The sequence below is a fragment of the Apodemus sylvaticus genome, chromosome 6, assembly GCF_947179515.1.
Source record: "Apodemus sylvaticus chromosome 6, mApoSyl1.1, whole genome shotgun sequence".
In the NCBI taxonomy this organism is placed as follows: Eukaryota; Metazoa; Chordata; class Mammalia; order Rodentia; family Muridae; genus Apodemus; species Apodemus sylvaticus.
In genome coordinates, this window is record NC_067477.1 from 21733192 (window position 1) to 21750661 (window position 17470).

The following is a 17470-nucleotide window of genomic DNA, read 5'->3' on the forward strand; positions in this document are numbered from 1 at the left end:
ACCCATCTGTCCAAACACCCATCCATCCATCCATCCATCCATCCATCCATCCATCCATCCATCTATCCACCCATCCCTCCCTCCATCCCTCCATCCATGAGATAAGGTGAAAGTGCAAACCGAGAGCAAGTTGGTGTCTCAATCTAGCTATATACTTATGGCTAATCATTGACCTCGCTGTCTGTTTTCTCATCGATGCCTTGGGACGACTAATACTATGAACCTCAGTAGTTGCACTCAGCCCTAGTGAGTTGGCATATGTGAAGTTCATGGGTCACTTCCTGGCCTGGCTTCCATTTAACCTTTCAGAAGTATTGCCTTCATTTGTTACTATGTGCAATGTGCTGGAGACACTATGGTAATACAACAGTCACAGCCCACGCCCATAGGGATTTACCAGCCCAAGAGACAGACATTAAACACATAATTACCATCAGCCTGTCTCCTGTGGAGAGAAAAAAGTAAACAGTTAGCTCTGATACAATGTGCTAGCATCCCTAGGCTACATAGACTAGGGCTAGAAAAGGAGCTAAGTCCAAAAGGATGAATAGGACATGGACAGAAGGGACAATGGTAGGGAAGCTTGTGGATAGATCCAACGTGTTCTGTGCATCCGTAAGGGACACAAGTAGGGAGTGGCAAGAACAGGGGCACCAGCAACAGTACCCAACATACAGGAAGCACTCACCCTGTGTCTCCTGTCAAGGGCACACAAATATCACTCACTGGGACCCTAGAAGCAAGCCAGCCAGAGAGACAAGAGAGAGGCCATGAGGCTGAGAAGCCCAAGGTAGCACATGTTTCACCGAGAAAGCAGTGGTCCACAGGGGTCAAGGCTATAAAGTGTAGCAAGCCTTCACTGGGATATGACATGTTCCTTTCCTACACTATCATGCTCTGTCAGCAACAAACACAGAGGACCCTTATATTGATGTATCTGGGACCTCAGGGGGTACAAAAAGCTAGGAGATACAGTGCGTTTCCTGGATGCTTGTAGTCTAGACTGAAAAACTTGTTTACAAGAACTAAGCATTTTCAGTGTTACAAAACTCCACTTCTGGTTTCCATAGCTGTCCCCTGGATGAGTTCCCCAGAGTCCCTCCACGTGACAGTGGAGGAACAGAATGAGTAGGTGTTCAGACCTTGTCTCTACTCATTAATTTCAGTGGTGGGAGGTGCTCAGTGTTTGCCAAGAGAGTTGCTGGTGGTAGCCTAAATACAACTGTAAATTTGCAAAATAAATGTTGCTGTAAGGAAGAAGGCATCCTAACTGTACAAACATTTCATTAGAAATGTCATGAGGATAACAGAGACAAAAGATCAGGGAAATGCTAGCAGTCATAATTAGCATTTGTTTATTTAATAAGTCAGATGCGAGTGCTCCTAATATGAAGAGAATCATTAGCAAACAAATATTGCCCATCATCAAGACAAATGCTGGTTCCTTCACCTTTCCTTTAGGTGGAACAGAGAGGGGTAGGAGCCAAAGGTCAGGTTTTGGGAACAGGAAGTCATGGTGTCCGAGCAGGAGGAGGAGCCAAATCTAGGGAAGATGGCCTGGGTTTTGCTTGGTGTCTCAGCTTCCCAGGGTGAGAGTGTGTCCCTGTGGTGGTGGTGATAGGGTGGTGGTCAGAGCTGGCTCACAGGGGAAAGAGTCCAACCAGAATGAGGAGACTGCTATGTGGAGGAGGAGGAGATTTTGGCTCTATCTAAAAGGTCAACGTGATACAATCCTGAGAACCTTCTCTCAGTGCTGCAGGAAGGTACAACATGGGAAGGTAACGCCTGTAACAAACCCTCGAGTTTGTGACTCCCATTCAGATCTATCCCTGTGAATAGTGGTTCCCATTGCCTAGAATTAGCTGTTTTATGTCAGGGTCTCATTTCTGTAGCTCTGATTAGTTTAGGACTTACTATGTAGACTAGGCTGACCTTAAAACCACAGAGATCTACCTGCCTTTGCTTCTCAAGTCCTGGGGTTAGATTAGTGCTTGGCACAACTAGAATTTAAAAAATGTAGGTAGAGACAGACAGACAGACAGACAGATAGACAGAGAATATATATCCCAGCTCTGCCTGGAAGCAGAAGAGTGAGCATACCTAGCCATGCATGGATGTTGAATTTAGAACACCTTTTACTGATAAAAATGGACTGAGATTCCTTGGGTGAAATTCATCCTGAGAAGGAATGACCTCTTCTAGAGGACCCAGGTTCAATGTCCAGCACTCACATGGTGTCTCACAACAGTTTCTAACTCCAATTCCCAGAGGATCTGACAGACACCCTTCTCTGGCTTCCATAGACACCAAGCACACAATATGGTACATAGACACAAAACAAAGTTGGTGCTTAATGAAACAGTTCTATACATATAAAAATGGAAAAATGGGAAAAATGTATTCAATGAATGTTTCATTTATAATGGTTAGTGTTGTCAACTTGAATCCAGAATCAACTCTGTGCACACCTGTTGGGACTATCTAGGTTAAGGCTAGCCCCAGGGTGTCTGTATCTCCACAGTGTTAACTGATATGGAAAGACTCATTTTAATTGTGGGCAGGACCTTCTCTGGTCAGTGGATATTAGGCTGTATAAGACAGAGAAAGCAGCTGAACATTTGTATTCATTGTGTTGTTGGAACTTTAGACATGATGTGACCAGCTGCCCTATGTTTTAGTTGCCTTAACCTTCCACTATCATGAATTGTAGCTTGGACTGTGAACTGAAATAAACCCTTTCTCCCTTTGGTGGCTTTTGTCAGGGTATTTATCACATAACAGAAAAGAAAACTAAGGAAACCATAATAAAAATTTTGAAATTAAAATTTACCAAATACCAGCATGACTGCTGGGTCAAGGTGCCCAAAAGATGGTCCTGGAACTTCTTGTCCAGAAGCAAATATGTGTTCAAAGGATAACGGGGCCCACAGAAAGGACCCAGGGCAAAGGGCTCTCACACTGCGGGGAGTTTAGATCTAAAAAAAAAAAATGATTGGTGGAATTGGAGAGATTGCTCTGCAGTTGAGGGCACTGGACCCGAGTTTTATTTCCAGCACCCAAATGACAGTTTACAGTTGCCTGTCACTCCAGTTCCCAAAGGATCTGTCTCTCTTTCCTGGCTTCCACAGGCTCTAGGTACACATGTGGTGTACAGACATAGAACACTCATACACATATAATGAATGAACGTTTTAAATGATGATAGGAACATGGGCTAGAGATGTAGCTCAGCAGATAAGGGGTCTTTTCTCCAAGCCTGAAATCTGAGCTCGATTCCCAGGACCCCCATGGTGAGGAAGAGCATCAACTCAGACCTCTGCACATACACTGTGGCCCATGTACATAAATCAATCAATCATCAATCAATGAGTCAGTCAGTCAGTCAGTCAAATGTAGCAAAGTAGAAATGATGGTAGGAGTAGTCTGCAACTCACTAGCAGAGGAATCTTTATATTGTTACAGATATTGAATCGAAAATTGCGGAATGCTGAGATGAAGCACACGGATTCTGGGGCCATTGTTCTTGTAATTACTCATCATTTTGTGATTGTTCCAGAGTCTTAACAAGATGGGAAGAAATAAACAATGGTAAAATTAAATTGTGGGTAAACAAAATGTGAAGTCTATAAACAGTGGAAGAGTTTTCATCTTTAAGGACGCCTGTTACAAAAGACAAACCCTAAGGGCATTATGTTCACTGAAATAAACCATTCACAAAAAGACTGATAGTGTGTGAGTCCACCCAGAGGGTCCAACATCGTTCACAGACACAGCCTAGAACAGGAGTTGCCAGGACTGGCAATGGGGACAGTGGGCAGCTAGTGTTTCAATTTGTGAAGATAGACTGTTTTGGTGGTAACATCTTCATGTCACAGATCTATGCACATAAAAATGAAAAAACGACAGAAAAATGTCATGTAATATATATTTTACTATAATAAGAAAATAAAAAAAATTTTTTTTCGAGACAAAATTTAAAATTTTGAATGCTAATTTAAAATTTTAAAATGCTAATTGTGATAGTTAATATTAACATTCACTTCAAATGCTCAGCTGAAGTCAGAGAGTGTGGAGAGTTACTTCAGACTCCTGTGGGTCTTGACTAACCTCGAGGTTCCTGTCTCAACCCTATAGGAAAGGAGTTTAGCTTGGGGAAGAGAGGTTTTATGTGGATGTTTCACATGGCCAAACATTCACTGTTTGACTTTGAAAATCTGGGTATAACTCTGTCGGCCAGCATGACTCTGAACGTCCTTGTTTAAAATCATAGAACGTCCGAGAACTTCATTCTTCAGAGTAAATCTGCTTTGAGCTGTCTAGCCAAGTAGAGTAACCCAACCATGGGGCAAAACTCCAAGGCATGACTGCTCTGGGCAAGAAAGGGATCCTTCTGCTTTGGAGCTGGCTTGGCCTGTGGAACTAGAGCACACGTGTTTGCTTATTTAATACGGAGTTTCTGCAATGGCTCCATCAGGCTGCAATCCTGTAACCACGAAATATGACCCAGGAATCCACATGGTGCCTGAGTGTAGATACTGCCAACGGTCAATGCCAAGTCATGTGGCTCCCTGGGTGGGTTCTAGGCTAAACCAGGCGGTTACTTTAGTGATAGCTAGCTAGCGTCACACTGCCCAGTCTAATGGCATGACCTACAAGAATACCATAGGCATCGTTCCTTGGTTGAGGGGGTTAGGGGCTTCAAACACTTCAATTGCTAGGCCAGGGCTCTAGTAGCAAGGTCCTGGAGATGCTGCCTGTGTGCAAGGGGTGTGCTGAACTACGCAATGACGTGCATGTTCCTGTTCTTTAAGTTTCTTTTTTTTCCCCCATGTCAGATGCCACAGATGCCAGGATAGAAATTTTGTTAGCATCCTTCAGTGCTATGATTTTTACAGTTTTTAACTATGCAATTACTTGTGTATTCACTAAGTTACTAATATTTTTTTTAAAAGATTTATTTTATGTATGTGACTACACTGTCGCTGTTGCCAGACACACCAGAAGAGGGCATCAGATCCCATCACAGATGGTTGTGAGCCACCCTGTGGTTGCTGGGAATTGAACTCAGGACCTCTGGAAGAGCAGTCAGTGCTCTTAACCACTGAACCATCTCTCCAGCCCTATGTTATTAATTTTTAAAAAAGACTCCTTTGTTAGGGGCATGTACACGCTTCTTTAAAAGCAAAAATAATTTCACTTGGTTAGTACTTAGTCTCAGAACCACACTTTCATCCAGGATGGAATCTACCCTGCCCCTGAAGAAGAGTGTCACCTGAGAGCATCAATGTATGAGAACAAATGTTTATAATGCACACAAACTAGTGCCCCATTACAGAAACAGATATTCTAGGACAGTGATAATAACAAACTTCAGCATGAAACCCTTTCTGCTTGGCCCAGTGTAAGGCAGTGAGTTCGAAAGGGTATACTTACACATGGGTTGCGTTTTGCATGATGCATACTAAATCCAAAGGACAGAGAGCTGAGCTCTGAGCATGTTCATCTGCACACACATCTCCAGCCTTGCGAGACCGTTACATAAGAGCGACGCCATGGCTCCGGCTATTGTTCCAAAGGCTCTTTGAGTCCACTAAATCTATGTCCAAAAATAGTGGAGTCTGGGCATCCCTGTGTTCCGGCAAGGCTTCCCAGACTAACTGCCAGGCTCAGGTGGGATCATGCCTACCCTGCCTGGCTTACGGGCTTAGATCTTCTGACATTTCATTTTACGAGCATCCCAGAGTACCGAACGTCCAGGGCTCAGTCCTCACCCCGTAAATTCGTTATTATCCACTGCATGAAGCCAGGGTCAGTTCTAAATCCGGGCAGGACCCAGACACAGGATCATAACTGTGGGAACAGGAAGCCTCATGGGATTTGTTTTAAGATGACTGTTTAAGCAAGATGTCCGTAGGGGAAAAAAAGGAGAGTTCCTTAAATGACTTCCCTGGAAACTCTCAGGGATAGTCTCAGTTTACCCTGGGAGGGAGAGAGGAAGGAAAGGAGAGAGGGAGCACCTTTGGGCCCCGGGACAACCCCAGAGAGACGGTAAGAAGCCTCCAGGGCCTTCTTCCAGCATGCAGCTGCCAGCTGCAGGAGCGAGTCCCTGTTCTCCCTGGTGCATTTCCATGGGAACGGCTAGGCCGCTCCGTGCTGGGAGGTGTGCTCCGTCTATTTCTATGACTTCTATCACCATGGCACCTACTTGTTCTGAAAAACACAGCTAAAAACAGAACATTAAGAAGTGTGCGTGTGTGTGTGTGTGTGCGCGTGTGCGTGTGCGTGTGCGTGTGCGTGTGTGTGTGTGTGTGTGTGTACAATCCACTTCCCTGCAAGCACCTTTTCCTGCAGCTGCTGTCATACCTGCGACTGCTCACACAGGCGTTTCCATCCCAAGGGTCCTTAAGAGCGTAGAGGCTCACACCCTCTGCATCAGCCTGCGGGTGATGTGCATGCGGGAGGTCCAGAAGATTCCCACTAGACTGGCTGCAGGCTTACACTGCCCAGAGGAGCTCGAGAGGGAAGAGGATTGTTTAGGGAAGAAGGGAGGAGCTGGGGCGGGGCAGGGGTAGTAATGTCAGTGTGCACAGATATACTCCAGGAAGAACCTGTGCTTATTCCAACAGGAGACCATGACCTTTCCTGGGAGCAGAATTTCTCTTCAGGGAAGGATGCCTTAGGGCCAAATCACTTACTAGAAGGTTTTCCTCAAGTTTGCTCTGAAACAACGCGCTGAGCCTACAATCTAGAATCAGGCAGAACTTGAGTTCAAATCCTGATTCATCCACTTGTTGAGCACCTTTTCATAGAGATCAGAGAGTTCACACTTCGCAGGGACAAGCTGCCTGCTGTGACCCAGCCTTCCTTCATGGTCCTTGGGCTCTCTTATCTATAAAAATGGGGGAAGAAATAATGTCTGCCTCAAAAGGGCTCTGTGGCAGTCCCGGAAGGAAGTGCTTCAAGGGCCGAGAGACCACCTGTGTCCCGCAGGTGATGATAACCCCTAGAGATGATGGCGTGAGAAGCAGTGAGTGTGGCCATTACAGGATGCCCAATGGCTGTCTGTCTAAGTCTCCCAGGCTTGGCATCCATCCTCAGTGCCCTGGGGCAGGTACAGATGAGGCCCTAGTTCACGAATACTTCCTGCCTCCAGACTCCCAAACTCATTAGCATCTGAGGCCATAGCGCATGTAGCACAGGTCACACTCGAGCTTCGGCATAGGTGACAACCTGCAGAAGTGTCATCAGCCTGGGCACTTGATGTAACACACACTTTAAAGTAATTCTCAAGGGCGGTGCCAAATCCCACCATGGCTACCTGCACGTAGATTTTAGCATCAATAGCCAACCTCTCTTTCCCATTTATTAATTGGGTGGCTCTGGATAGTCAGTTATTTCCCTTCCCATTGCTTCCTCATCTTTCCAATCTGTGAAATGGGCTAACAGTTCCTGTTTCAGGGACATGCGTCCACAAGAGCAAAAAGTAGGAAAAGGCTCTTGCTCAGAGTCAGGACCCAATGGCCTCTCTGTAACCGTGGGATCCCTTTTTATCTCCATGCTGCACAGTTTTGAGGCAGAGTAAATACTGCAAGAAGTGAGTAAGGGATGGGCCTTAAAATAGGAGGAGGCAGGCTTGTTCCTGAATGGGCCGGTAAGCTCTGCGTGAAAACGCCTAGCTCACCGCAGCCCGGAGGTTCCCTCTGCCAGGCTGCACACTTCACAGCTCACTCGCAAGAACAAAGAACATTCTATAGCAGCCACACAGCCTGTGGGCTGCTCTCATGTGCAGCTCACACCTTCCTGTCTTTTTATTTTGTAAAGGCAGCTTCACTCCTAGGGCTAGAGAGGTGACTAAGTCGTTAATCACTCTCTTCCCTTGCAGAGGTCTGGGTTCCCTTCCCAGCATCTGCTCAGCAGGTCACAACCATCTATCTGTAAGTCTAGATCCAGGGGATCTGGCGCCCTCTTGTGGTATCTGTGGGTTCCTGTATGTATGCATGTGGGGCACATAAACTCACGCAGACACACACATACACATAAAATAATAAGTAAATCTTAAAAAGCAGTGCCCCATATTGCGATGATTCCACAAGAATTCTGGATTTCTGCATGGGGAGGGGGGCACACGCTTCTAAGGAGCTAGACTCTACTTAAGGCTCTAGGGCATTCATTCTCAACCTGCAGGTCTCAATCCCTTCAGGGGTGCTGACGGACCCCATTTATAGGGGTCATCTAAGACTATTGGAAAACACAGATATTTACATTATGACTGGTAACAGCAGCAAAATTACAGTTATGAAATAGCAATGAAAATAATTTTATGATTGGGGGTCTCCACAGCATGAGGAACTGTATTAAAATATCACAGCATTAGGAAGGTTGAGAACCTCTGCTCCAGAGATAGGCCATGTGACTTAAGCTACCACTGTGCATGAAGAAGTTGGTGAATGTGGTCTAGGCTGGTCCAATTACAATGACTCTCAGATGTCCCAAATGGAAAAATGAAAAGAAAAAAAAATGAGCTTGGGCTGTGGATTCAAGGCCTGGATCTGGTCCAGCCAATTTACCAGGCTACAGAAAACCAGAGGCAAAACCTTAGGCCTACAGGGGAAAACCTTAGAAAAAGGTGCAGATGAAGTCATGATGCCAGTGTGAATACCCAGATATACTATGCATATGACTTGCCCTACCATTGAGCTGACTTCTTCTGAGTGGGCACATTCAACGTTTAAAGCAATTCAAGTTGGCTTTTCTATCACTTCATGATGAAAGCAAACAGAATGTTGCTTCCTCCCTGCAGGTTCACGCTCCTTGTCACATTCAAACCCAAGTCTAGCATCCATTCTGGAAGGAATGTCTCTTGCTCTACTCATTTTCATTCTCTTCCTCATTCCAGAATCTCTGCATGTCACTAACAAGTCCCTTCCACACACCCGATCCTAACAATGAAATTGACTGAGAAGCTGGGAGGGTAGGTCAAATGCTCGCAACACAAGCATTTGTTCAGACCCTCAGGCCAGGCATGTTTGTGGCCCCAGCTTTGAAGGTCGATCCCAGAGGCTGGCTAGCCAAACTGGCAGGCTCCAGACTCAGTGAGAGACCCTGTCTTAGAAAACAAGGCAGAGAGCGATAGAGGGAAACACTCATCAGCCTCTGGCCTCCAAATGATTGCATGTGTGTGCACTTCCCCTGACCACATGCACACACCTAAATGAGGCCGGAGGTTGGCAACATCGCCATTTGTCTTAGGAGGATTCTAAGACTCCCAAAGAACCAAAACATTTCCTCCACAGCTACACACTTAAAAGTCGATAAGATCAGATTTAGAAGCAGCCCTGGTTCTGTGTTCTTATTTGAATATGTGTAGAGGGGTGCACACACACTTGTGAGCATGCTGGTGGAGACTAGAGATCACTTCTGGTGTCTTCCTCAATTGATTTCCATATCAGCATTGTCACCATCATCATCATCATCATCACTACCACCACCACCACTACCGCATCCTCATCCACATCTGCATCCTCACCATCCTCACCATCCTCATCCCCATCCTCATACTGAGACAAGGTTTCTCGCAGAACCTAGAGCTTACTGATTCAGCTAAACTGCCTGGCCAATGAGCTTCAGGCATTTTCCTGTCTCGGTATCTCGAGCCCTTAGGTTGTAGGCGTATACTGCTGCAGCCATCTTTTGCCTAGGGTCTACATGTTTGCTCAGCACGGACCCGACGAACTGAACCATCTCCCTGGCGCTCTTTTTAAAACATTGTGTTTCATCTCTCCAGTTGAATTGTACATTTCTTGACCATGAGGTTCTATGTTTCTTCCTTCTTTGATCTTCTGGTGGCTGAAGTTACTTAACAAGTGTTCTTTTTCTAAATCAATGTTGTATGTTCTTATTTGAACATGTCTAAGAAGGTTTACATATACATGTTTGTGTATGTTGTGTGGAGACCAGAGGTCGTTTCCAGTGTGTTCCTCAATGACTCTCCATATCAAATGACACACGGAGCTCCTATAACTAGAAATACTCTCAAGGATATGAATACAGTTTTAAAACAAACAGACTCCCAGGTAAGTGGTGACATATATAATTTTTTTTTAAACAAAATGGTTTGCTGAATTTACACTATTCTCAGAACTAAGGGGCCATGTGATGTCTTAAGAGCCAATGTTTTTGCTCATATTATGGTTTTGGCTTTTGTATTTTGTGAAAGTCAGTAAGTGGAGTCTGTTGGTCTTTCTACACAGAAGTCAAATTCAGAGAGCAGTGGACCCTCACGGCAATGCACATCAGATGAAAAGAGTAAGGCTCTTAGCCTATAAGTGGCCTTAGGCAAGTTGCTTTGCCTATTTCTGTCTAAGTCTTTTCATTTATCAAATAAATACATAATCCAAACACCTCCCTGGATTGTTAGGAAATTAAATCATCAAAGTCAACCAGCCTAGAACTGCCAGGCGTTGCCTTAGCCCATTCGATGTCTTGTGCGGGCTCTGGCCAGTGACCTGCCCTCATATGCATGTCTTTCCTATCCCATGGCCGATGGCCAACCTTACCCAGAAGCCAACACAAACTACAAAAGCTCAAGAAAAACATGGGCCACCAGGAAGGGAGACGTTTTCATCTCACTTCTTAGCAAGCACAGACTCTTCTGAAAAGCCATAGCACGGCAGCAAGCGTGTGAGGCCCCGCTTGCTTCGTCTTTCTTCCAAGTTCACTGTGTTTAGATTACGACTGAGCCTTTTCCCTTTGGTCTCTGCCTAGTGAGTCACGGGCACTTCTAGATCTCACACTTTGAGCATCAGGTTTGACTTATTACAAGGCAGAAAGGGATTTGCCAGGAGATCAGGATGCTTTCAATTAAGGTATGGAAGGTTCTTCAGAACGTTCCCCAGCATCTAGAACATGATAGAATCCCAGCATGCAGGAGGAGGAGGTAGGAGGGTCAGGAATTCAAGGTCACCCTTGAACATAGCAAGCTCTAGTTTGAAGCCAGAGTGAGTGAGACCCTGTTTTAAAAACATCTAAATTGTGAGCTGACAAGATTGCCCACTTCATAAAATTTAATCTACAAGCCAGGGACTTTAGGTTGATTCCTGAAACCCACACAATGGTAGAAAAAGAGAAATAACACCACAAAATCTGTCATTTTATGTGCTCACACACACTAATAAACAAAATCAAATTATCAGTATGTGATCACTCAAGAGTCTTTGTTAGTAGCCAGGCAGTGGTGGCACATGCCTTTAATCCCAGCACTTGGGAGGCAGAGGCAGGTGGATTTCTGAGTTCGAGGCCAACCTGGTCTACAGAGTGAGTTCCAGGACAGCCAGGACTACACAGAGAAATCCTGTCTCAAAATAAATAAAAAAATAAAGCCAAAGACCAAAAGCACAGAAACAACAACAAAACCAGAGTCTTTGTTAGTAAGATGAAGTGCAATGCCCCTTTAGGCCAACTCAATAAGCTGCACGTATCTGGAGTTTAGGTAGGGATACCTAGCCCAAGGGATAAGAAGAGATAAACTAAGTTTCCATCTCTTTTGTAATATGTATTTGCTTATTTTTTGTGAGTACACTGCAGCCGTTCTCAGACGCACCAGAAGAGGGTATCAGATTCCATTACAGATGGCTATGACCCACCGTATGGTTGTTGGGATCTGAACTCAGAACCTCTGGAAGAGCAGTCAGTGCTCTTAACCACTGAGCCACCTCTCCAGCCCCAAGTTTCCATCTCTTAACTCTCTTTAGCTTCAAATATAGCTGTCCTCAATCTGTAGGTTGTAACCTCTTTGGCAGTCACATGTCAGATATCCTACATATCAGGTATTTACATTACAATTCACAACAGCAGTAAAAATGCAGTTATGAAGCAATGAAAATTAATTTTATGCTTGTGTATCATACAACACAAAGAACTATATGAGATTTTAAAATATTTGTATGTGTATGCTTTCAAGACATAGTTTAGCCCTAAATAGCTCAGGCTAGCCTCGAACTCATGATCCTCCTGCCTCAGCTTTTGTAATGCGGCATATTGGTATGTACAGCATCATGCCTGGTTCCATCCCAGAGGCTTCTGATGTGCTTTTGTCTTTTTCTAAAAAGCAATTCAGTCTCTCTTTACCAGAAGCACTGTTTTCAAAATGTGGCTCTCTGCCTGCATCAGAATCCCCGAGCAGTTGCTAGACATGTGCACCTTTGGCTCTGCCCCAGTTTTGTGTCACACATCATAGAGAAATGGGTAGTAGTCGGTGGCATGTGTAAGGGCTGGGCAGACAGCTGGGTAAAGAAAGGAGATGGAGTTAGGAGAATCCCTGAAAGCGCATGGGCCAGGGAGCCTGACAGACACCATGGCAGATAGCAAAAGAGAGACCCTGGCTCAAACAAGGTAGAAACGAACACCCAAGGTTGTCTTCTAAGTGCCTACACTCACACACAAGGATTGGACACAGACACACAGACACACAGACACACAAAGACAGAGACACACACTCCCACACTCACATACTCACACACAGAAGGGGATATGCACACTCTCACACATAAAATGGAGACACACCCTCACACACAAGCATGGACACATATACACTCATTCACAGGAATGGACACACACACAAGAAAGGATACATGCACACTCATACACAAGAAGAGACACACATACATACTCCCACACTCACACACAGAATGGAACATGCCCACTCTCACACATAAGAATGAATACACACACTCACACACACATAAGAATGGGATATACACACTCTCACACACAAGAGTGGATACCTACATACTATTATACAAGAATGGACACACACAAGAAAGAATACATACACACACATACACAAGAACAGACACACACATACACAAGAATAAATACGTACACACTCATACACATTCATACATAAGAATGGACACACACATAAGAATGGATACAGGTACACACACACATACTCTCATATACACACTCATTCACAAGAATAGACACACACACACACACACACCTTTCTCTCATTTTAGACCTTTCACATGTGTAGATAAGATTAATATGGATTAAAATCCAAAATCCAGATGTGCTATCACCATTATAGACCTTGGACAGATTATTGGGTCTCTCCGGACCTCAGATTTATCACCTGGGTAAAGGGCGTCCAAGCCATGCAAGGAGCAGGCTGCACTCTGGCCTGAGTGTCCGTAGAACGGTGGCGTTCTGGCTGTGCTCACCGCCTTAGTTGCTCGTTTTAATGTAGAGCAGTGATTGCATCTGAGCTGTCCCACCCCAAATGTACGCACTAAGAAAGAATGAGTTCTCATCTCATGGGCAGAAGTAAGCACCTACCACTTGTCCAGCCCAACCATAAGGTGCAAGATAATAAATAACTTATTTACACTAATAAAAAGTTCCAACCTTTGAACTTATTGAATTCAATTAGGAGCACACAGACTTATCAAAATCATAACAGTGGGGGAGGTTAGGAAGGTAACTCAGCTGATAATGTGTTTGCCTTGCAAGCATGAGAACCTGGGGTTGATTCCTAAAACCCATATAAAATATGTTGGATAAAGTGGTGCATGCTTGTAATCCCAGCATAGGAAAGATGGAAAGATGGATTCCCCGAGGTTCACCTGCCGGCCACTCTACTTGATCTGGAGGGTTTCAGTTCACTGTCAAATCTTGTCTCAAATATATATATATGACAGTGCCTGATGAATGGTACTTGAGATTGTCTTCTGTCATTCTCCTTGATATATATACATATAAACAGGCATGCACATGCACAAATGCACATGCACAGGTGTGAGCATGCACACACATGCATACACAATAACAGAAAAATCAGATTTGTGAGCTCGTCCAACACCCCAGACCACTGAATGATGCAATATATTCACCTGAAATGTCTAAAGGGAAGGGCACCTCACCAATGAGTCATGGGAGCGCTTGGTTCGAATGTCACAAGATCATCAGGTGACAGACCTGTGATCCTATGTCCAGGCTGAACCTCAGCAATGGTTTCCGCCCTTATCACTGTCACTCCAGAAACTGCCTGTCACCACGGCCCCCTTTCCAGACATCTCCAGAACTGAGTGAGCCCCTTGCTCTTTTTTTTTAAAGGGATACAAATTAGAAATGAAGAAGTCAAACTATCATTATTTGCAGACGACATGATAGTCTACCTAAGTGACCAAAAAACTCCACTAGAGAGCTCCTACAGCTGATAAACAACTTCAGCAAAGTGGCAGGTTATAAAATCAACTCAAGCAAATCAGTGGCCTTCCTCTACTCAAAGGATAAGCAGGGTGAGAAAGAAATTAGGGAAATGACCCCCTTCACAATAGCCACAAACAGTATAAAGTACCTTGGGGTGACTCTTGCCAAACATGTGAAAGATCTGTATGACAAGAACTTCAAGACTCTGAAGAAGGAAATGGAAGAAGACCTCAAAAAATGGGAAAACCTCCCATGCTCATGGATCGGTAGAATCAATATAGTTAAAATGGCCATTTTGCCAAAAGCAATCTACAGATTCAATGCAATACCCATCAAAATCCCAACTCAGTTCTTCATAGAGTTAGAAACAGCAATTCTCAAATTCATCTGGAATAACAAAAAACCCAGGATAGGTAAAACTATTCTCAGCAACAAAAGAAATTCTGGGGGAATCAGTATCCCTGACCTCAAGCAATACAACAGAGCAATAGTGTTAAAAACTGCATGGTACAGTGACAGGCCGGCGGATCAATGGAACAGGATTGAAGATCGAGAAATGAACCCACACACCTATGGCCACTTGATCCTCGACAAAGGGGCTGAAAACATCCAATGGAAAAAAGATAGCCTTTTCAACAAATGGTGCTGGTTCAACTGGAGGCCAGCATGCAGAAGAATGGGAATTGATCCATCCTTGTCTCCTTGTACTGAGCCCCTTGCTCTATATCTGGCCACCTGCAGTTACTCTGCAATTGTTCCTGGCTCTCTTGCTCTGTCACGGCTCTGCTAAATCCTATGGCTGTAGGAAGCCCTAAAAAGCAAGGCACACACACACACACACACACACACACACACACCATCAGCCACTAAGCAGGAAAGTGGCAGTGAAAAGGAGAGAAGGGATTTGTTTATTGTGACCGCATTGGGAAGAGGAACATGTAAGGGACCAGTGACCCCAGCCCAGTCCATCTTGAGTTTAAGTGGGGGAAGGGCGCACGTGATTAAGCATTCCTGACCAAGTCCTGTCTGGGCTCCTGGCACTACGTGTGTGTTCTGTTTCTCAGGGCATTAGCACAATACAAACTCCCTCTCTTGGAGACAAGTTCCCCTCTAGCTGACATCAGGCCTCCACCTTTTCCTTCTCCAGTGAGAGACTCCTAGAGAAACCCCAGTCCTTGGGGTTCGTTGTCTCAACAGCATGTCAGTCTCTCTCAAAATACCTTCTCTCCTGACACGATGGCTACACTTTCGTAGCCTTTCCATAACCTGGGACTTGCTGGACATCCAGCCAGAGTCCCAGGGAAAGAGCCTGTCACAAACCTTCTGAGTGGGTCTGGACAGATGACTCAGCAGGTAAATGTGCCTCCCTCCAAGCCTGACAGCCTGAATTTGATCCCTTGGGTCCACATTGTGAAAGGAGAGAACGCCTGAAAATTGTCCATAAATCAAAACATGATTAAAAACTCTTCTGATCATATACCAGCCTCTTTGGGCTGGTGCAGATCACATATCACACCCCAAACACCAGAAATGCGTAAGCTAGAAGTTCTGGAAAACAGAAGCTCTAAACCAGAGAGTCAGCAGAACCATATACCTGCTGTAAGCCTCTGGAATATTCATTTCTGATCTCTTCCAGCTTAGTTTCTTATAGTAACATAAATAGAAAATATAGTAAAATTATATTTTCTAACTATTAGTGGTAAATGAAAGTGCAATTGGCCTCTATACATCGATTTTATGTTGACCAAACTTTCCTGAATTACTGCACGATTTTGGATAACTTAGTTGTAGGTGGTATCAGATTTTCTCTGCAATCATAGTTTCTTCTGTGGGGTGAGAAAAATGGCCATGGGCAGCTCTTGCTTACAATGTCTTTGCAGATAACAATTTCAAAGGTATGAAATATTTATTTCCTTTCAACTACACATAGATTGAAGTCATGGGTCATGTGGCTATCCCTTAATAAACCCGGGTCTGGGGCTGGCAGTACAGCTCAGTGGTAGGACACTTGCTCAGCAGTAAGGACGCCCTGGGTTCAATCCCCAGTGCTGGGCAGGGTGCGAAGGGCACTTCATGCCCCTGGGGAAGGGGAAAGGTCATTTGATTGACCACCTAGGTCTGAAATACAGACCATCAGGAATGAGGAAGGATAATCTTCAAACCTTCCTAGATGCTGCCATTTGAACTTCAGGCCTCTCGGTTGGTCCACAGTGATCTTACCTCAAGAGTCTTCATGACATTCCGTCTACAAAGACTTTTGTGTGTGTGTGCAGAAAGAAAAGACACAGAATAGAAGAAACACATAGGTGTGAGCCTGCGAAGGGTGAGAGACAGAGAGTGAAGTGTAGGTCAGGACAGCCTGGGGCCACTGAAGCAACGTCACACACATGGGCAGAAATCTAAGGAAACATGTGAAAGCTCAGTGTGGAGAAAGTAACTAAAACACCGTAAAGGAGAATAAACGGAGAGAAAGTTCTGTTCATGACAGAAAAACTCAGTATCAGACACATGTCGCTCTCTCTTCTCTAAATTGAGACATACATTCTGGGATATTTCAACCAAAGTCCTAACAGTGTGTGTGTGTGTATGTGTGTGTGTGTGTGTGTGTGTTGAATGTGTTTAGTCACATCTGCATGCAGGGACATGTGGACATGAAGGCCAGGGGACAGTTTTGAGTATCGTCTCTTAAGGACCAGCCACCTTTCTACTGAGTCTCCCTGGCACTGAGCAAGTAGCCAGGCCGGCCGGCCAGTGAGCTCCAGAGAAGCGCTCCCCCCCCCCCCCCCCCCCGCCATGCCCCCCCCATGCCCCCCCCCCCCCCGGCCCCTGGGATTACTCACATCCAATTTTTTGTATGCTTTCTGCAGCTTGAACTCTGTCAGGCTCTTACACAGCAAGCACTTTAACCAATGGAGCAATCTCCGCAGCTTAAAAGCACATTATTTTAGTTTAAAGGAACTCAACAAACCAATTCCAAATTTATTATTGAGATGGGGTCTTTCTATGTTGCCAGGCTGGCCTCAAACTCACGGGGCTTGGGTGATCTGTTTTCTTCAGCCTCTTGTGTAGGTGAGACTACAGGGGTGTGCTATGCCTGGCTCTGGTTTCAAAATGCATACAGAAGCATAAGGGACCAGGAAATGTCATATCATTTTAAAGGAAAAGAAAAGGAAAGGAAGGAAGGAAGGAAGGAAGGAAGGAAGGAGGGAGGGAGAGAGAGAAAGAGAGAGAGAGAGAGAATAAAAGAAAAAGAAAAACAACA

General features: G+C 44.9%; 1 protein-coding gene across 3 annotated transcripts in view; it reads right to left on the reverse strand.

The window, feature by feature from the left end:
- Dglucy (D-glutamate cyclase) overlaps positions 1-17470 on the reverse strand; it is an 83618-nt gene that overhangs the window by 53987 nt on the left and 12161 nt on the right. The gene's annotated exons all lie outside the window — the stretch shown is intronic.